Source organism: Podarcis muralis, chromosome 3 (genome assembly GCF_964188315.1).
Source record: "Podarcis muralis chromosome 3, rPodMur119.hap1.1, whole genome shotgun sequence".
In the NCBI taxonomy this organism is placed as follows: domain Eukaryota; kingdom Metazoa; phylum Chordata; class Lepidosauria; order Squamata; family Lacertidae; genus Podarcis; species Podarcis muralis.
Window position 1 is genome coordinate 50,438,656 of NC_135657.1, and position 21,593 is coordinate 50,460,248.

The 21,593-nt window shown below is 42.7% G+C and overlaps 1 protein-coding gene across 8 annotated transcripts in view; it reads left to right on the top strand.

The window, feature by feature from the left end:
* PDE10A (phosphodiesterase 10A) overlaps nucleotides 1-21,593 on the top strand; it is a 185,461-nt gene that overhangs the window by 86,902 nt on the left and 76,966 nt on the right. The window contains exon 1 of one of the 8 annotated variants that reach the window (XM_028723862.2): nucleotides 11,026-11,159. The exons of the other annotated variants lie outside the window; for them this stretch is intronic. The gene's annotated coding sequence lies outside the window, so the exon portion shown is untranslated. Of the gene's footprint in view, nucleotides 1-11,025; nucleotides 11,160-21,593 lie in introns of those variants that run through there. 8 annotated transcript variants of the gene reach the window in all.

Here is a 21,593-nt window from a genome sequence, read left to right on the forward strand (position 1 = left end):
GGATGGACTGTTCTTAAACCATTTATGGTGTATTATATTTAAGGGGCAGGGGAATGCAGTACCTAGGGAGGGGGGAAGACAGAAACAAGTACCAAAAGTTCCTTGCTCATATTGGCCTCACATTACATGGAGAAGCATAAAAGTGGGAAGCCTGTTTGCTTTGTACATCTTCTGGCACGTCCCATGGCTTGTTCATTTGTAACTGAACAGATCAGTAAGCTGTAAATATAGCAACAGTGCAACAGAAATCCTCCTGCTTCTTTGTTAAGCATGCCTCATCATCTGGCAAAGAGACAATGGAGATTCGTGAAAAAAGAAATTTCATTCTGACATTCAGCATTTAAAATGGTAAGTGATTTTTTGTCAGGCAGAACAATTAACATGCAAGCCCTTGAGGAAGAACACCCCCCCCCCCACAACCTTGGCATAGCAACTCTCAAGCCTCTGGCAAGCAGCGCATACCAGGGAGAAGATGGACAGATGTAGCAGCCAGGGCCATAATCCTGGAGAAATGGAAACTTGGCCTAGACCTGGTCTGCCTTCCATATTCTTAGGCCAATGGAGCTAGAAGAAGTTGGGAAGGTATACAGAAGGTACGGCCCAGGAGGAGGGAAGGGCAGAACTTCCATCTTCAAAGAGAACCAATAGGTCCCTTCTTTTGCTGGACAGGCAAAACAGTCAGTCGACGCAAGGAAGAAATGGGGGCACAAGAGCTCAGTTCTTCTTGGAAGGCTGAAACTCCAGACAGAGGGAAGGTATGCAGGTAGAGAACCAATCTCAGAAAACTGGGGGTCTTGGAGAGGAATCCAGAGCTCCCAAAGGAAAGCAGAACTTCTTGCACTTCTTATGTTTCATTTGTTTGTGGAGACACTACTGGGTAGAGGGCAGGGATGGGCAAATCTGACCATTTTTCTTTCTCATTTGTAAAATTTGTCCAACAGTTTGCTACATATTGACATCATTTTGTTCACCATGAAAACCAAACAGGGCTTTAAGTGTGAATTTTGCCTAATATAAAACAATTTTGTGTGCAAATCTGCACACTATTCACATTTTTGCAAAGCACATTTCACATTTTTGTATGTTGTTTGCACTAATAGCTGCGTTTCTAAGCCAGGGGAGGGTAGCAGATGGGTTTCAAACCCTTGGTGAGTTAGGGACTTCCTTTGTGTGTGAACACTGGCTCTGGCAGACTGAGCAGATGAGACCAATAGTGGGTCCAGTGGTCAAGAAGGTGGTTTCTGCACTTGCTGTAGAGGGAAGTGCATGGCAGATGGGAAACTCTGATCCTAAACCTCCGCTGCCTTGTGGGACATATTTGGGATAAGAAAAGGCTAAGGAGTAAATTATACAAATCTAGAGGGGAGCCCTAAGATGTTTGGATGGCATCTTGTACGCCTTCTTCCGGCAACTGCTGCAGCCAAGCTGGTGCCAAACGTATTGCTCTGCTTTCCTTTGGGCCATATCAGTGAGGCCAAGAGAGGGGTCTTGTCGTCTGGGCTGCCCAAGACCTCCATACACACTGCCCTGACTTGCCTCCCAGAGCAGTGCCGGATTTACGTATAAGCTAAACAAGTTATAGCTTAGGTCCCACTCTCTTGGACCCCCTGGATGTACATTTCCAAAATATAACAATTACTTTGATAAAATACATATTTTGTTATGTGCAAATGGCTGTAGATACCTATAAGGTCCTTAAATTACCATATAGAATATATTCAACAACAAAAAAACGGCGACAATTTGTTGTTGACAGAGGACAGCTGGACATATAAAGGGCCCCATTACTTTCAGTAGCTTAGGGCCTCATCAAACCTAAATCCCAGAGTGGTCACTTTGGTGCTGCTAATACAGCAATTTGACATCAACCCCAGAGGTGGATTCCATTCTCTCTCTCTTGAGACAGACATGTAATAACAACAAGAATAAGCTGCATTTTTGTGCACATTTAACCTAAATATCTGCATTTTTTGTACACACTACCTGGCTGGAGAACTGCATCGCAAAATTCAGATAACTGCAAATTTTGACGGGTTTCTATGTTTCACATCACATTTATTTCGGAAAGTGTGAATTCCTTCAGAAAGTTTGCCTTTAAATGCAAATTGATTTGAATTTCTCCTCCTTATCTAGAAAAGGGCTGGTATCTAATCACTGGTACCTAATTTTGGGGATTAGTGTAGGGCCCTGGGTGTCTTTGGGAGCCCCAAAACTGCCGCACAAGAGCTATCAGATGTTTTTCTGCCTCTTATTCATTTGTCCCCTGTAATGCTTTCAGCAAAATATAGCCAAGTCTGAGCTATATATACAGAAGAAGGAGGATGATAGCTTTACAAAAATTAACAAAAACATTTTGATGCTACATTTGTGTATGAAATCTTTCTGTAGTTGCTTAGATGACATAGCAAAATTCCACTCAATTTACTTATCTAAAAATATATGGTAGTGTGTTGAAAGCCTGTTTTTACCAAAGCAATACATAAAATTTGCCATTTGAAACAAGATACATTCCACTGGGACCATGACTAAGGATGACTTCACATGACCACTTTGTACAATAGTTGATTTCATATAAAATAGTTGACTTGTATAAAAGTAGTTTGAAACGAGCAGATTTTAATGTGCATTAAAAGCATAGGTTGAGCACCAATGTTAGTCATTCTCAGAGTAATCCCACTGAAATCATTGGGTCTACTCTGAGTATACCTTAATTGAAATAAATATTTTAATTATTTCTTATATTAATATATGCAGTTTTACATAATGTAAAAGCAGAAAAGTAGCTAATCTTACTAATACTGACTCCACTTTACGTAGCTGGTAGACTGTAATGGATCCGAGCTGGTATATATTGTTTCCTTCTTAAAAGTGTTTCCAGCTTCTTGCCATTTAGCCATAGTTAGGATTAGTATTGTACTGGCAGGCTCAGGTGGAGGAGGAAAAGGAAGAAATTGGAGGAGAGAGCTGAATGGTAGGAGCTTGAGTTGGAGGAGGGAGGATCTACTCTTTCTGTCCTGACTTCAGCTGCTTTGGAAGGGGGAGCCGAGAGCCTCAGTCAGCACTAGGGAGGGCTTTGGTCAGCTGAATTGGAGGCTGAACAAGACACAGCAGTGACTGAACAGGAGTCTGAAGGTGAGGGTACAGCCTTGTCACTTAGAACCATATGCCATCTATGCAGATGGGAGCAGAGCCATGCATCCTGATGAAGCAGGCACTTCATCTACAAAAACTTGGCAAGATAGGTGGGGAAACTCCTTGGGACATCTTCATTGCTTCCATCTAGTTCTGAATATCTTGCCCTGCTCTTGAGCTCCTGAATCGTGACTCCTGAGCACTGTGTTTGCTGCTGAGCCCATGCTGCTACTTGCCTGAACAAAGAGTTCTTTCTTACTTATGAGTAAGGTCCTTTGCCTGTGTGCTTTGAATGGAAACCAGGACACTTCTGTTCAGAATATGAAACCTGGGATTGAGTCCCTTCTTCTTGGGGAACAGTGTAGGTAGTGGAGTAGGGCAGATGAAATCAAATACTTTTCATAATTAACACAAGTGTTTTGACATACTGTGATTATAAAAGGAAAAACAGTTTTATTTTGCTTGCCAAATGTCCTTGTTCAACACTAGTAATTTGAGAGCAGTACTCATGATGAACAGGATGAACTCAGGCCATGCTCATACAAACTAAAAGAAAACAGGATCAATATTAAAGGGTGATTTAGAACAAGTAACACTTCAGAGCAGTGTTTCTCAAGAGTGGGTTTTGTGCCACTTTTAGGTAGGCCTCAGTGCTGAGGGCATCCTTACTTACCTGCCTTGTCCCCTAACTGTACTGAGGCTTTTTGGCTGAACTAATGCCAGCAGCAGCAGTTTGTTGCCTGCTGAGTAAAGGTGGCCAGGAGACAGAGAAGATTTTTTCCCCGGGGGGTGGGCATTTCTCTTATTGGAGGCGAAAGAACCAGGAGAGTTGTTGAAAGAAATTAAAAAGTGTACTTAAAAATTAATATTAAAGATTAAAATATTAATAAACTGGAAATAGAAAGGATGGGGATAATAGAGGAAAAGTGTTACAAGGGGAAGAAAGGAATGTAAAAGACCAAGGGAGGAGGAGCAATATAAACTGGCAGGGTTTTTTTGGGGGAAGGAATAATTTATAAGTTTAGTGTGAATGGAGAATTGGTAAAAATGACAGGAGATGGGTAAAAAATACTTTGAACAGACACCTGGGATTTGGAAGGGGGAAATGTGAAAGGAAAGCCCTCCATTTAGAGTCTCTGAATCAACAATTTATGCCTAAAATGGGGGTAGGGGCCTGAGTCATAATAGCTCTAGAGAAAATGTCTGTACTTTGAGGAAAGCTGAGCTATGGAACTCAGTGTCACAAGTTCCAAATAAAAAACAAAAAACAAAAACACAATTTCAAAAAACGGATTAGATATCAGTAAAAAGTGCTGCCAGGAATTGCCAGTTGATTATGCTGAACTCTGCTTACACCTGCCACCCTTTTGTGATTGGTGGACCTCACTAACTTTTAAACATGTCAGGTATATGCTGGAGGCAGAAGGTTTGAGAACCCCTGCTTCAGAACAATATGTTGAATAGGTGCTATTGATGAAACACAGTGTCTACATTAACTGAGTAGCTAACGTCATTTGTATACCAGCCAATAAACAATGTTCTCTGGGTGATTAACAATAAAAGATAAAAACCATAAAAACAAACAGAATCCTGAAAACCAAACATTATAAAATCCCAGCAGAAAACTACATAAATGAGACCACCACCAGCAAAACATGCATAGAAGCAGATAAAAACTCTGAAGGTCTTAAATTGATATTTAAAATGCTTGGGTTTTCACCTGGTAATGAAAATGCTATATACCTCGGTTTACGAACCTAATCCGTTCCGGAAGTCTGTTCTCAAACTGGCATCGTTCTTAAACCGAGGTGTGCTTTCACTAATGAGGCCTCCCACTGCCGGTGCCCTTCCACCATTCGGATTCTGTTCTTAGACCGAGGTAAAGTTCGCAAACCGGGACACTACTTCTGGTTTTGCGGAGTTCATAAACCGAATAGTTCGTAAACAGGGCTGTTCTTAAACTGAGGTACCACTGTAGTAGGTGCAAGGCAAACCTATCTGGAGAGGGTGTTCTATTGTTATGGTGCCATCACCGAAAAGGCCGTTTCTGTAGCAACTTCCTGCTGTAGATCATTTGCTGAGGGCGCCTGTGGAAGGGTCTCTGATGAAGACCTTAGGGTCTTGGTAAGGTCGGATAACTGGAAGGGCATGTTTAAGAGCATTCCCAGCTAAAGAGGTTAAGAGTGTTATATATGGGAATGGGTAAGTTAGGGAGAGACAATTTTACTTGTGTATAACCAGTGCCATTTTTCTAGAAAAAGAGGTGCCAGAACTCACCATGAGACCTCCCTTGTTTTCTTAGAATGGCAATAGGTCCCATCTGAGAGGTGCCAGAATTGAGTTCTGGTGAGTTCCAGCTGAAATGAGCTCTGTGTATAACTGTCAAATTCCTTTATAACAACCACAAAATTGGTTTGGATTCAGATGTACAAGAGAAACCCCCAGCAACAGGGTTTACTGTCCCCCTTTCCCTTCACCCCCCCAGCTGAGGTCCATAATGGCATAGAATAAGGTGGCTTATAGTGGGTGAAGGAAGTTCACATATAACATGGGGAAACACCTTGGGTGAACCTTCCACTTGTCTGGATCCCAGCCATTATAAATGTAAAAACGATTTATGTATGGATAGGAGGTATCTAATAGAAAAGTGAAATATTAAGGGGAATGACCAGTGCTAAATGTAGGTTGTGTAGTTGGGCTCATTTATTGGTGCTTTTTTCATTGAGATGTTTCTCCTTTCTTAGCAATACATGCTAAAGGCTTATTCATAATCACTAGCTGATTTAATTTTTTGTTTTCTTGTCAGGGCATTTAAGGGACTAGGAGGGTGACACTGCAAACATTGCTGGAGGCTCTGGCATCTATAACTGTCTGTCAGTGGTGGAGAGAAGTATTCTGAGCATTGGGAAGTATCTGGAATGCAAGGATGTGATGGGCCTTTAGAACACAGAAATGTTGCTTCAGTCATAACCCAACCTCTTCTGCAGAAGAGCTAAAAATAATATCTTGTAGTTCCGCTATACTCCCTGTATGTAACATTCAGGACACCTCCATTTCATTTCTACTACTTCAGTTCTTATTGAGTAGCTGCTAAGCCATTCCCCAGGAAACTTAACCTTTCACCAGTTGGTGTCTGATGAAATCAGATTGTTCTATTCATGGACATAGCCAAGGGGGGGGGGGCAGGTGCCCCCTAAATCAATACAAATCTGAGCTTCTACCTGCTCCCCTAACAAAAATCCTGGTTATGCCCATGGTTCTAATTACAACAAATTTTGTGTACAAACTTGAAAATGGAGATTTGCAATTCCATAGTTCCATAAATGTACAGTTGGCTCTAAAAATAAACCAAGCTCATGCTCAGTCAATAAATTATTTTATTCTTATTTGTCATTTTAGACCCATTTTATTATGCTTAGAGGAGTGGCTACTGTGTCTTTGATGTTAGGAATTACAAAACATACATATTCGGTATAGAACATGTACAATACTAAAAATTACTTAATCTCAAAATGATTGTGTAAAGTTAATATTAACTGGCACATTCTTACATAACAGATTTGTTTTCCTGAACCAGCTTTCCATGGCAGGGGTACCCAACCTGTGGTCTGCAAGCTCCAGGTATTCCATGGCATATCCATATCAAATATTCCTATTGATTTTTAATTTTATTGTTTCTTTTATTTCTCATATTGTATTTTATTGCATTACAATTTGTATTCTATGGAATGCAAATTTTAATATAATTAAATACAAAATAAGAAATTGAAGGATCACTAACATTACAATTAAAAACACAGCACATAAGTCAATTGCATCTGCAGAAGTAAGCTGTAAAGTTAAGGCTGCCATCTGAAGCACCCTCAGAAGTGCTAGTGAAATTAGTATCAGGCTGTAACTCATCTACAAAGCAAATGTAATCTGTGCAAGATGTTGTAGTATTCAAATGAATGTTTTAGCTTATTAGGCAATGGAAATTACATTTTTAAAATGTTTTGACTGAAGGCAAATTTTAGGAATGGCAAAGTTATGTAAAATCATAATAAAACCAACGTTGGACTTTGTTGTTTCTTCTTTTTAAATTCCTAAATATAGAAGTAAACCAACACCTTATGAATAATATCCATAACTCTTATTTTTCTCCCATCTGCTTTGACAATTTGATTTCAATAACTGAGTAATTGACAAAAACATGTAATGGAAAGATTGTGCATTCTCATGAAATGAGCAAAATTATTTAGTTGTAATGTTGGATAATAATGAATGCCTTGTTCTTAGTACTTAGAGGAACACTGAAGTATGCAGAAATGTTATTTCCAGCTACAAATATGTTTTGCACATCTAGTGTCTGAAAATGTAACACGGTTAAACAAATAAACTGAGCAAATTATACATTTAGTTTGAACTGGATACTTGATAGTTTTCCTGGAATGTGTAGCTGAAAACACTGTTTTGATAAGGGTATACATAAGTCACAACAGTTATGCTGTAAATCTGACCAATTCAATTATTCTTTAGAAAAAAGTAGGAAAAAGAAGCAAACAATTTTGCAGATTTCAGGTAGATATGTGTCAGGAGGAGACAATAAGATTTTAAAACAAAAAACTGCATGCCATTTTTAAAGTCATCCAATCATTTTAGTTTCTTCAAATTATTCAAATAATGTATAGAAGATATCTGTGCATGTGAATAAGTGACATGCAAGCTCTCTGTTTTATAAATATTTGTAAATAACCACGTGCACTGTTTTACTAATGCCAGCATTAGATTCCAGGAGGCATGTTAAATGATGCTATTTACCAACGTGACAAACGATTATGGAGACAAAAATCTGCCCTCTTGGTAAGTTTGGGTAGCCTCCCGTTCTTTATCACAGCTGACTGAATAAGGAAAATAAATGGAAAGGCTTTCCAACGAGACCCTGTGTGTATTTCTACTGAGTGCCAGTGCCCACTGCACAATTTTAAACAGAGCACCAATTACTGATTGAGAAAACAGATGAAATATCTCGTTTTCAAAACGGTTACAGACATATAACGCAAAGGCAATAACAGATCCACCCCCCACCCGTCAGTAAGGAAAACTTCAGGACTGAAATCAGGTTCATGAATGTACCATAACAGATAAAAAAGAATTCTAACAGTTATCTTCCAGTCATTTATATAACGCTGTCCTTTTTTCATTTCAAAATGTCTCTTTTGTCCGTATATACCAGTAAGGATCCAGAAATCAAATAGATGAAACCTTACAACTAAGATCGGACCAGTTTTAATGAATACCAAATTGTATTATTATTCTTCTTTCTTCTTCTTCTTCTTCTTCTTCTTCTTCTTCTTCTTCTTCTTCTTCTTCTTCTTCTTCTTCTTCACAGAAACTAAGTGATCATTGGGATGAGGAAATAGGGCAACTATTCTCATCAAAGGAATGGGGGATGTAAACCGCTACCATGTGAAGATCGGTGCCTTTCTTCCTTTGCGACAGGCTTTGGCACCGTTTGTGGGCGAGGTTCTTGCCCTTAAGGAGCCGCCTTGACGCCGGGCACCGTGGACTTCTGCGAACGCGATCGGCTTCGCGATTGGTTTGCTCCCGACGAGCCTCCTTTTAAAGCACCGCTCCGCGAAAGAGTCGGCGAACGTTTTTACCGGGAGCCGTGGGCTCCCTCAGAGAGGAGCCGCCCGCGCAGAGAGGCGGCTTGCCAGGTAATGGCCGTTTGAGTCCCACCTTCCAGGGTAGCCCTCTCCTAGCGCCCCTCTGAGCGAGAGAGCCGGAGGAGGAAGGAAGGGAGCGGGAGCCAGGCTTTTCAGTCCCCTTTCCTCTCCCGTTGGTGCTGAAACGTGAGCTTGGGCGCGCGAACGAAACATACAGTTGCCAGCCTACGCAGCCAAGCGCCCCGCGCCCGCCCGGAACTCTTGGCCGGAACTGCGTGGCGAGCGGCTCCCCCTGGACAAGCGCACCTGCCGTGAGGCGGGCTGCGCCCCGACAGACTGAGCGCTCAGGTGAGGAAGAAGGACGCTGGCTGGGCCAGCCCCCTTCTTCCCTCGCAGTCGCGTTGTGGGCAGGGCGCGTGGCCGCCTCTGGGACCCCCTCAGCCACGAGCAGCGAACCAGACACGTGTTCCCAAGTTGGGAAACGGGAAGGAGCGCAGGTGCCTTCAGCGCGTGGCCTTGTTTCTCGTCGTGGGCGGGAAGTTCGGCGCCAGACTCTCTTCAGGGCGGAGTCCCGAAAAGCGCGCCCCTCACCAGTGCAGCACGTTTGCCTCAGAAGCTAGTTTGGTTCAAGGCGCCTTCCCGCCAAGATAGTGTGCGCGCGAAGGCAGCCTCAGCCTGAATGCCTTTGGGGACGTGCAGAGTGCTTCCCGCCCCTCACAGGCCGAAGTTGTTGGGAGCTCGCTGGAAGCCCCTTCCCTTCCCAAGCTTATGTCTTTTTAGAAACTGAGCGCTGAAGTCAAAGCGTGACACAAAGGCGAGCAAGAGAGCGCTCCTGCGCTTACGCTCGTGGGCTTCCCAGGGGGACGTGCCGGGCCTTTGGGTCGGACCCAGCCGGGCTCTGCTTAATACGCTCTTCAGTCCTGTGAAGGGGAACTCTGGGTGTTTGTGAACTTGGAAGTGCTGAGAGGGCGCAGAGGCGGCTGAGGGGCAAATCCCTTCGCTTCCCGCGCTTTCTTCAGGCGGCCAGTCCGCTGCTTGCCTTGCCTTCGCTGCGGGGAGGTGAGCAGGGAGGCGGCTCTGAGGCACCAGGCTCCGCCAGTGGGCGGTTTTTCTGGCGGCGAGCCGGGGTTGGAAATTGGAAGCAGCACTGCAGTGAACTATTTTTTTCCACGCTCCTCGCTCTGCCTTTTTTACAGACGGAAAGAAATGTTTGCATTGCTGAGAAGGAACCAGAGGAAAGGGGTGGATTGTGTGTATTTGCGCGCGCGCGCTTTAACGCCAAGGTTTGAGGGGTGGGGGTCGCCAGCAGACTCCTCGTTCTCCTCAAAGGGCAAAAAGCAAGATATTAAGAAGATTCTTCACGGCGGATCCTAAACCCGAGGAAGGCGGCCGGCCACCCTTCGCGTGAAGGGAAAGGGGCGGAGCAGCAGCAGCAACCGAACCTGCCCCTTCGCCTGCCTCTGCTTCCCTCCTCGCCGCCCCGCCGTGTGACTCTCGGCAAAAGTCCTGCCTTAAACTCGCGCGGAAAGGGCAGGAACGGAGCTCGACGGCCAACCCGGAGAAAGCGCGCTTAGCCCGCCCCCAGACCCCCCCCCCCTGGCTGCAGGGGCGGGAGGGGAAAACCCGGGCTCCAATCCTAGCCTGCTCCACTCCCTCGGCCAGGAGAGGGGCGGAGGCGGCGGGGGGCTTCCTTCCCCGGGAAGGGACCGGGCTGCTTGCGGCCGCACTCGCATCCTCGCAAGGAGCCGCGGGGACAGGCTCCTGCAGCCTCTTCTCCAACCCAGCAGCAGCAGCAACTCCTCCAGTCGCCTCCGTTCCCTCCCCTTCTCCTTCCTTCCACTCCTTGCCGCCACCTCCGTTCCTCCCCTCCTCGCCTCCCTTCCACCTCCCCAGTCCCCGCGGGAGGGAAGGAGAGGGGAAAGCAAGCACGGCGTCGGCAGGAGATGTGGGAGCAGCAGCAGCAGCAGCTGCCTTGATTGCCTTCCCCGGCAGCGGCGGAAGCAGGAGGCGGCGGCGGCGGCGGCGGCTCTGCCTCCCCTTTTCCATCCTGCTCCCATTTCCCAAGAAGGCGCCGTCGGGCAGCGTCGTCATCGGCAGCAGCGGTCGCCCTCGGCTCCTCGCTTCTTTGCCCGGCTTTTTCTCGCTTGTGGTCCTGTAATCGGGTAGCTACAGGAGGAGGAGGAGGAAGAAGAAGAGCGGCCGCCCGCGGCGACGGCCCCAGAGGCAGGAGCCGGGCTTGCAGGCAGCGGCAGCAACAAAGAAGCGCCGTCTCCACTTTCTCCCCGTTCTCCGCTTCGCTCTTGTTAGGGCCAGACATGGAAGATGGATCTTCTTCGGGCAGCTGTTTTAGGCGGTTTACCGAGTGTTTCCTGAGCGCAAGTAGGTGGCTTCGCGTTTTGTTCTACGGCTGATTGCTTTTAAGGGCGAGGGCGAGGGGGATCTGGATGCGGGAGTGCCCCCCCCCGTATGTGTGTTTTGTAAAAGAGATGGGGGGGTGCTTCCAGGGAAACTTGGTCTCAGGCGCCGCTCTTTTTAGAAATAAAGCACTGCTGCCCCTGCGATGCGAGGGTGGTACCTATCTATTGATGTGGAATGGGATAACAAAAGGAGGAGGAACAATTGCTCGTCAGAAGATAGTGCGAGAAATAAATGGGTTTAAATTCCAGGAAGGTAGAGTGAGATCAAACCACCGCCAGAAGCAGTGTGCTAATAGATTAGCTAGGGAGGACGCTTCTTTCAGGAAAGTGAAATCTTCCTTCAAGAAAGTGAAATCGTCTTCCTTGGATACTTTCTGTTCAAGACTGCATAGCTGTCAGTTGAAGATGCTTTAAACATGGGATGTCCTGTTTCAGAGCAAGTTTGCTTATTAACGCTGTGGCAAGTCTTTACTAGGGCATGCTGAAAGCAGCACAATAGATTTCAGAATTTTTCTTGTTGGAAACATTACAAGAAGAAGGAAAGCACACCAGAGTACAAATGCCAGAGAATAGTTGGTTACGGGAAGGAATAATGAAAAAAGAAACAATCATTTGTTACTTTCTGTTGCACTCACTTTCCCCCTTTTGTTCTCTGATTCGCATTTCAGTAGAATTGAACACATTTGTGATGTGGTGGTAAATTATTTATTTTTTAAAGCTATTTCCACAGTGTCCTTCACCAAAAATAGTCACAGGTCAGTTTACAAAAAATAACGTACTCTAAAACAATAAACATGATAGTAATTTGCATAATTACATGAATAGCATAATTAAAAACACCATAAGAATTGTTTAACCCATCAGCCACTAAAAAGGTGGGTTTTACTTGGCACCTGAAAAAAACATCATAGTTGGGGTGAAATGCACCTCAGTGGGGTGGTCATTCCACAGATGTGGAGCCACCACTGAAAAGGCTCTTCCATGGGTCCCATCACTACACTTCTTTTAATGCAGGAACTTGAATGGCATGGAACCTGAAGTAGACAAATGATGTGGAATAGTCTTGTCAAGTGACCAAGATTTATTAGGACTTAGGACAGTCGTAGGTCTTGGAAGTTAACAAATGAAAAATGGATGAACATGGAATAATATTAACCTGCCACATACTAGCAGAGACATATAAAAACAAAATTTGTGTTCTACCATTTAACACATAATAAATCTTCATTCTTGAGTAATTGTTGTAGTGTATTGTTTCTATTTCTATGGTAACCTGATTCAAATGTATATTGGTAATTGTGGTGAAAACAGAATTAGGGGGTTGTCATCGCTTCACATTAATACAGCACAGGTGCGTGATCTGTTGAATGATCGTCTCATTGTGAAGATGTTGATACTTCATCTTCATTATTGGACCCATAACGTATCCCCCATTTATTTATAGTGACTAGATGGCTATTTAGATAGATCTCCCAAAGTTTATATGGAACACAACTTCCCTTACAAACTTCCCTTAAACACAACTTCCCTTAAAACCCATTTTAATGTTTATTTATTTGTAATTGGGAAATGTGTACAAGTGTTCGCTCACCACTTTAGGGAAAATGTAAATGGGATTATTAGTTTGCTTCTGACCTCTCAGGCTCTTTGGAAGGGTGGCAAATAGTTGCATATTTTTAAAAAAAGTTTTGGGGGGAAAAAGCCTGACAGTAGAGCTACCATAAAATGTGATGGGCGGTGGAGTGGGGAAGAAGAGTTTTGAGGGAAGAAGAGCACATGGTGTGACAAAATAGATGAATTAACAAGGTTGTGAAGGGTCCCAGATGCATTTGGCTGAAAAGCCACAAATGGCCACCACTTCTTGCTTTCCCACCTCCCTTCACCGCCTTGGAAGTGCTTTGCATGAGGGTTAAAAGGAATGTGTAACTTCAAATGAGTTTCAGGGCCATACTGGACTTTCAGGATTGGGTTATTCCGGATGCAAGTTTATGTGTGAATAACCCTTTCTCCCATGTTTCCTTCAACTGCTTTTTAAAGCTATTTTCCTCCTATGAGAGGATTGGAAGTTACCCACCACAGGAGAAAAACCTGTTAAAAAGGGGAAGAAGTTGGGAGAAATGTGAGTAAAGGGAAAATTCGGCCTCCCTGTTTCAGTCTCTCCTACCCCACAGCTTTGTAGGGATTCAGCACAATAACTTGTGCTGGGTCACAAGGCTTTCTGGCTAATTTGAACCTTTCCTTTTTGCTTCCAAGTATTTGCTTACTTGTGGGGGTTGTGATAACTCTGCAACCATTGGTATATTTTCTACACTGTATCTACACTGTGTCTCTTACTACACTTCTTTTTTCTTTTTTAATGCTTCATGTAATAGCAAACGTTAACATTATAAATACATTCACTGTATTCAAATTAACTTCTTTTTATAGAATTATGTTCCTTTAATTCTGTGCTTATAGGTTTATGTTAAATGTGTAATAGATCACTTTAAATAGGTAAAATAATATTTAAACCCTTTTACAAAATCTGTATAAGTAAAATAGATAATTGATTCTAGTCATTTATTAGCAGTGAAAAAGTGTAAAATAATTCCAACTTAAACATTTATTTCACTTTACCAACTGGGGAATCATGTTCGTTGTCCATCTTTTAACTTTACTAAATCTGAAAGTTGCTGAATCATTTTCTTTCAGTGAGAATTTTATCAGGTTGCCATTTCATAGCTGACAACATCTTGGTTGCTCTTAATAACTAAAGGAATATGATTTGGTTGAGATATCCCAATAATACTTGGATGGAATTTAATAGTACAGAATAACTTTTCACATTCTGCATATCTCACCTTCGGCATACATGCATGTAATCAACACCTTCTTTTACATGTCCAACATCTGTTAACAGGATAGATTTTAGCTAAATTTTACTGTATTTTTGGTTTCTATGGAAGCCGCCCAGAGTGGCTGGGGAGGCCCAGCCAGATGGGTGGGGTATAAATAATAAATTATTATTATTATTATTATTATTATTATTATTATTATTATTTGCTTCAAGTGTTAGGTACCAGCAACAAAACCATCTTGAAATAATTTATTATAGTTTGTTTAGTTGCAGTTAGCCTCCCCTTATTCTAATACTAAGTCATTAAGTAATATATACAGGTGTACAAATAACAATAATACTTGTCATTCTTTAAAGAACCAAATGCTGAATAATGTTGTGAGACTGGGGGATTTGGACAGGAGAAGATACGTGGAACCAGAAATGTAGCTGGAGACTCTTTTAGCAGTTTTGTTAGGGAGATTTCTGGATTGTATATGTTGATAATTCACATTTTCCTTATATTCATATGTTTCCCCTGTGTCCCTATCAGCTAAAGATGTCTGTACATATGGGACAGCCTGATGTTTTCAAGTGGTACACAGAGGAAGAGGCAGATATTTGAGGTTTGGGCTCTGTAAGCACGTGGGTGGGTTGTCTGTTGGAGTGTTTAAGGTCTACCCCTATATGTGTCGCTGTTTACCTGCAGATAAACTCAAATGTTAGGGAACGCGGGTGGTGCTGTGGGTAAAACCTCAGCGCCTAGGACTTGCCAATCGCATGGTCGGCAGTTCGAATCCCCGCGGCGGGGTGCACTCCCGTCGTTCGGTCCCAGCGCCTGCCAACCTAGCAGTTCGAAAGCACCCCCGGGTGCAAGTAGATAAATACCAGTGGGAAGGTAAACGGCATTCCGTGTGCTGCGCTGGCTCGCCAGGTGCAGCTTGTCACGCTGGCCACGTGACCCGGAAGTGTCTGCGGACAGCGCTGGCTCCCGGCCTATAGAGTGAGATGAGCGCACAACCCTAGAGTCTGGCAAGACTGGCCCGTACAGGCAGGGGTACCTTTACCTTTACCTTAAACTCAAATGTTATAGAACACCACCCTCCTCAACTGACCTCCTTCCAAAATAGACTAAGTCTGGGTGAGGTCTGGGCCCCTGGAATGCACCACCGTCCAGAGAAGCGTGGAGATTGTAGCAATACATTTTAAGTTGAATAATTGTCTTCTGCCACTGTTGTTTTTGCATTGTTGATGTGTTTTTCTGATTGTTTTATTTCATTTTAGATCTGTTGTGAACCCCAGGAGCTCAGCTGTAGGGTGGGCTAGAAATGAAAGAAACACACGTGTAGATGCAATTTTACCAGTGTCCCCTTTTCACATGCACACATCAAATAATTTGGTGCTTTTCATAAAAACTGAGCAGAATCTTCAGATGCCTCTTTGAGATTATAGTTTTTTGTAATGTTGGAAACATCTCATTTCCTGATCTCTTCTTCTGAAAGACAGTCTGATTAAAGAGATCCCAACTTTCCCATAATATTCCTTGCTTGTATTTAAATAGATATTTTCCCTTAACCTAACCACTACCATACCTCCCTGCTTTTTTATATTAACTATAAGGTAAACATATCTTCCTTAGACACTGTACTAATTTGTTTTGGTAAACTGGTGAGGGTTAGTTTAGTGCTCAAGATACATTACTTTCAGTGACAGAGCATGTGAAAATGAGTGATGTAGCTATGCTCTTAAAATTGCAACATTTTAAGATGTTGTTGCAATCATTTTAAGATGTTGCACAGTTTTACTTCTGTTGTGCCACGCTGAGCAAACTATTGATGGTTGTCTTCCCAACAGAGTCACTGTTTTGAAAATGTCTCTTATTTCCTGTGGGCAGTGCATTTGGAACTGCTGATACTAGATGCTCTACAGACAGGGTTCTCACATAATGTTTAACCATAGTTTAATGCTATGTGGACAAGCTGCAGTGAGTCCTATTATTATTATTATTATTTATTAGTTTTATATACCACTCTTCATCATAAGTTCTCAGGGTGGTTCACAGAATAAAATACAGGATAAAAAGAAGTAAATAAGTAAATCCAAACAGTAAAACAATAACCCCCCTTTCCACAGATACATTTAAAAGGCCATAGCAGTGGTTTTCAATCAGTGTGCCCTGGCACCCTTGGGTGCCTTGAAAGATGGTCAGGGTGCCACGGGCAACACTGGCTTCTATCCCTCTTTCCTGCCGTGCTCTGATGCCTGGTTGAAGAGGAATGTTTTTGCCTGGTGCCTAAAAAAAGAAGATACCAAGCAAACATCCCTGGGAGGAGCATTCCACAAATGGGGGGGGGGCACTAGAGAGAAGGTCCGTTATCGTGTTGCCACCCTCTGGAACTCATGTGGAGGTGCACGGACAAGGGCCTCATATGATGAAGACAGAGTTCAGGATCGGGAGAGGCAGTCCTTCACGTATTGCGGTCCTAAATTTGGCTTGTTAGCAACTAACCATTGCTTATCACACAACTTGCTTCTTGAGTTATTTTGCTGTCCAGGTGGTCTGTGTAAAATGCCCAGTTTCCATTCTTCTGCTGAAAATTAAATCTCTGAGTTAAAACTTGCATAATATAAAGTACTGTTAAGTAAAGTAAAGGTAAAGGGACCCCTGACCATTAGGTCCAGTCGTGGCCGACTCTGGGGTTGCGGCGCTCATCTCGCTTTACTGGCCAAGGGCGCTGGCGTACAGCTTCTGGGTCATGTGGCCAGCATGACTAAGCCGCTTTTGGCGAACCAGAGCAGCTCACGGAAACGCTGTTTACCTTCCCGCCGGAGCGGTACCTATTTATCTACTTGCACTTTGACGTGCTTCCGAACTGCTAGGTTGGCAGGAGCAGGGACTGAGCAACGGGAGCTCACCCCGTCGCGGGGATTTGAACTGCCAACCTTCTGATCAGCAAGCCCTAGGCTCTGTGGTTTAACCCACAGCGCCACCCACGTCCCTAAAGTACTGTTAAATTAAGGCAAATTTGACTGTATTTACAATAACATTAAAAGATTTCAAGTGAGTTCCATAAACATTTCTGTGTGATTGGCACATGCTCCTTTAAATGTTGTTAAAACAATAGAGTTAAATTTGACACATAGAAGCCATTTCTTTATGAAACATTTATGGAAATCTTAGGAACTGGATTATTGTCAAGCAATGATTAACTGCATGGATGTTGAAGCACACTAATTTTCAAAAGATGGCTCCCCCCCCCGGGAATTAAATGCCATTTAACTCTTCCCATATGATTTAATGATGATCTTGCTTTTTAAATAAGGTCGGCATTTACAAAGACAGAAAGAGTGTTTCACTTGTTTTATTCATTTTTAATTTAGGGCATGTGCAGAAGAAGTCCACCCTGGTATTGACTCCATGCTGTTTCAGTATTTCAAGGTGCTGCTGTTTTCTTGCCTAGCAGTGCAAGCAGGGGACTCTGGGGCCTAAGGCAAATCACGCTAGTCCTGCTTAGGTATTTGCCTGAGCACAGGTGGGCTTAAAACTGGTGGCAGAACAGGGGCATATGGGCATGTACCACTCCAAGGTCTGCAGGATTCATTTTAGACCGTCATATGTTTTTAACTGAAACTTTGCCTTATCAGGTTTTTGGTTGCAAATAGATTTCTAAGCCTGTTCAATTGAATCCACTTAGAAACCATTCCATGCTATAATCCATGCTAAACACAAGGTGGTCTCAAATAGAGCCCATATTCCGGGAGTCAAGGGTAGGACTTGTGTGCACATCCATTCCCTGTTCACAGTTTTAAGCCCAACCATGTTCAGGACCCCCAAAGTGCAGGCCTGGGGTGCGGGGTGGAGGCTCCTGATCAGCCCCTTCCCAGGGATGACTCCTAATGGCAAACTCTTCAGTTGCAGTGCCTGGCAGATTTTACCTTTGCATACTGACATATGAGAAAAAAGTGGTGCAACGTGTCACTTAGATTCAATCTAGCGTTTGTCTGATTTCTGCTGATTCCTTGTCCTCCTGCCCTGTCCTCAAATGTTGCAGCCTTTCATGGTCCACAGGTAACTGCAACACGAAGGAGAAGGTTGGATGTCACCGTTCCACAAGCCATACTCTGCTCACGATGCTTAAGAGTCTGAGTAATAAAAAATAAAGATGTATTGGCAAATAACTTGCAAAGTATTTAGAGCAAATAATTGCACACAGATCATTTCATTTATTTATTTAAAATTTTACTTAAAGTGTGTCACTTTTCTGTACATTTTCGGGAAACTGTTTCTGTTTTATTAATAGTGACATAGTGCTTGTAATCTTCATTTGTTTGGGGAAATATTCACTTTGACTTCCAGATGCTTCAAAATTGTTCATGCATGTTATTAAACCAAAAACAAAGACTACAGTTCTGTGCACAGAAATTTGTTCAAAATCCTATTGAAATGTTGGAATTGTGAATTTCCTGGTGTTTCAATCCTATGCACACTTACATGGGTGTAAGTCCCACTGATTTCAATGTGACTTCTGGAAAATATTGCATTAAACCAGGCTTAATAGGACTTTTAATGTATGCTGGATTCTAGATAAAGCATATAATCTGCTAATAGTCCCTGCACACACACTTTCCCTAGTTCTTTCCCCCCCTTCAAAACAGCATTTTTTCTTAGAACGCTCTCCATACTTTTGTACATTGTGTACAAAACATTCTTATGTTTATTTCAAAATGCCAGTTTAAACAAATAAGTATAATTTAGACTTTTGTACTCCCTCTGCTGGTTGCTGAAATGTAAACAATCCAACCCAATCCTATTCTTATCTCCTTTTTCTGATCCGCTTCTGGAATTGCATGATCCTTCAGAATGGTGTGGCTGCTGATGCTATTTGTGTTGACATCAGAGCAGAAATGTTTTTCCACTTGGACAAGTTGCTTTATGGATCCAATAGCTGGTGTAAAAACAGACCTCACTCACACCCACCCACACCCACCCATTTTGCTGAGAACTAAGCAAATTGTAGGAAGGAGTGACCACATGCTTTTCTTCTGCCTCTGAGTTAATTCTTTCTCAAACAACTTTTCTTTCAAACTGGTTTTGTAAATCATTTCTGCAGGTGTTTCCTTTAGTATATTTACTCTGTTCTGTGCATTATTTAATGCTAGGTAATCAAATGTGGATTTGTTTAAACCACTAGACTGCTAAGGATTGCTGCTGATAAGGATTTCTTACTCCTTGCCAGATTCTGCCCGGGCCTTGAAACACTGTTTCTAGGTATAGTATCATTAAATCAGAAGAAGAAAATATGGAGCTAGGTTTCTTGTACAATTCAGCGCCTGCTATACAGTTCTACTCAGAAATAAATCCCTTTGCATATGTATGTATAGGGTTGCAGCTTCAAAGTATTAACAAATTCAATGGTTCTTTAACAATTTGTTAAAAGGGATGTTTTTCCTTGGTTGCTTATTTCCAGGGTATTTTTCCTTTGGCAGGCAGTTTCATTCCTAAAATAAAGCTGCTAGAACTCTACCCATGGATACCAGTGTATTTTCTTCCATGGATGGGAATGCACCTTTTTAGCGGTGGAATTTTACCACAAAAATAGCTTGAAATGAAAGGGGTTGTTTTATTTATTCAGAAGTATGGATATTTCACCTCTCCTCCAAGGAGCTTCAGACAGTATATATTGCCTTCTCCCTTTTGTTCTCGTAGCAAAACTATGACGTAGGTTTTTTTCCAATGTCACTATCCCCCAGCCAGAGCAACTCCCTCTGACTTCACTGTTATGGTCAAATGAGCAGTGCGCCACACTTGCATTCCCTTTAATGAAAACTTACTGGTTTCAAAGGGACTTTGAGGAAATCAGCTCCAAAGGATTCATTATAGTTCGCCATGCTGATTACAGTTGGATTATATTAATGGACCTATCTTCCATGCAGTACACAAATTACTGAGAAATGTTGGCTGTTTCTGTTCGATCTTTCGTCTAATATTTTCACACTCAGAAAAGTGTGTGTAGGAGGGTAAAACCCATCCTTTACTGTCATTGGCAAAAATCTTTTTTTTTGGGGGGGGGGGCGAGGGAAACTTCAAATAAATACAGGTACTTCAGTTCTCCACCAGGAGTTTCTACTCACAACTTAACCAGTTGTGTTGAGATATTTAGAAGGTACTCTAGCATTGGTGTAATAATACCTTGTTAGCATATGGCACTGTTATATCAAAGCACCAGTGTAAAACAAAGATAGAATCATAAATGAAAGGCTGTCCTCTTAAACCAAATGCTGTTTTTAAAATGTTAACTTCAATTTCTTTAAAAAAGGCCTTTCCTAATAATACAGTTACAGTTCAGCTATATATTAAGTGTTTATTCAGTGTACAAAATGGCATACAGAAGGTACTTCCACATCACAGGACTTACATGCAGAAAAAAAACCAAAGTTTTCACATACATGATGCACATGAAAAGACGCCACACAATATTCCAGCGTGCCTGAGTATCAGAAACCCTCATAAAAAATTAAGATAGGAGGAATTGCCTTTGATCTGTAATGCAGAACAGCACTTGTGGAGATGTAATGCTATTAGTACTATTAACAAGGAGCTTTGACTGGAAGGTTGAAAAAGGGCCTTTCTAACAACAAGCTATTAGGCGGAACATACAGTACTACCATAAGTAATCATAGTCAGACCTGCCCCACAGGATTGTTGTGAGGATCAAATTAGGAGGGGGAGAACCAGATATCCTGTGTGTCCTTGAGTTTCAAGGAATAGAAATGTAAATGAATAATATAAATGCTCAAGTGCATTAATATTGGCACTTGAGGGTTGGATGCAATTATTTGCTCAAACATGCCTTTTCCGTCTGCATATAGTGAGGGACAGGCATTCATTAACAGAAAAATAGAGCATGCAGCTGAGTGGGCTGTTACACATATAGGAAAATAGTAGCAAACCACAAAGTATAAAGAATTTACTCCAGGAAAGATGGAGGCAATTTAACTAACTGAGAACAAAATATTAATTTTAAACCACTGATTTAAACTGAGTTTCCTGTTTTATGATTGTTGCATTTCTTGAGCAAAGAGCACATACTACTTTGTTGCTGAAACAATTCAAACGTAGAGGGCTGTGCCCACTGCTGTGCAGGTGGAAGCCTGCAACCTTGGCATACCACACTCTAACCAACTGAGCTATCCATACATACACTGAACTGTAACAGAACTCAGGGACAGTAACTATCTGGCCATATAAAGGTGGTGGTTTTAGGTACCAACCTTGTCTTAAACGACCTCGGGTTTCTTTTTGTAAGACATGAGTAACATCTTAAGAGTTAAATGTTGTGAAGAAAACAAGGGAGTTTTCAGCTGCTTGGTGAAGGCAGCCGGGGTGGGGTAGGGGTGAGAAAGCAAAACCCAGCTAGTGGCAGCAAAAAAGTAGAAGGAAGGATAGACAAACACCCACAAGGGGGTGGGGTGGGGGTGGACCGACTGGCCAACTCTCCCTTCTTCACCTACCACTGGGAAGCTCTGCCAGTAGTGGTCCTCTCTACTGATGTAATTCACTTCCACTTTGGCATCAAACCT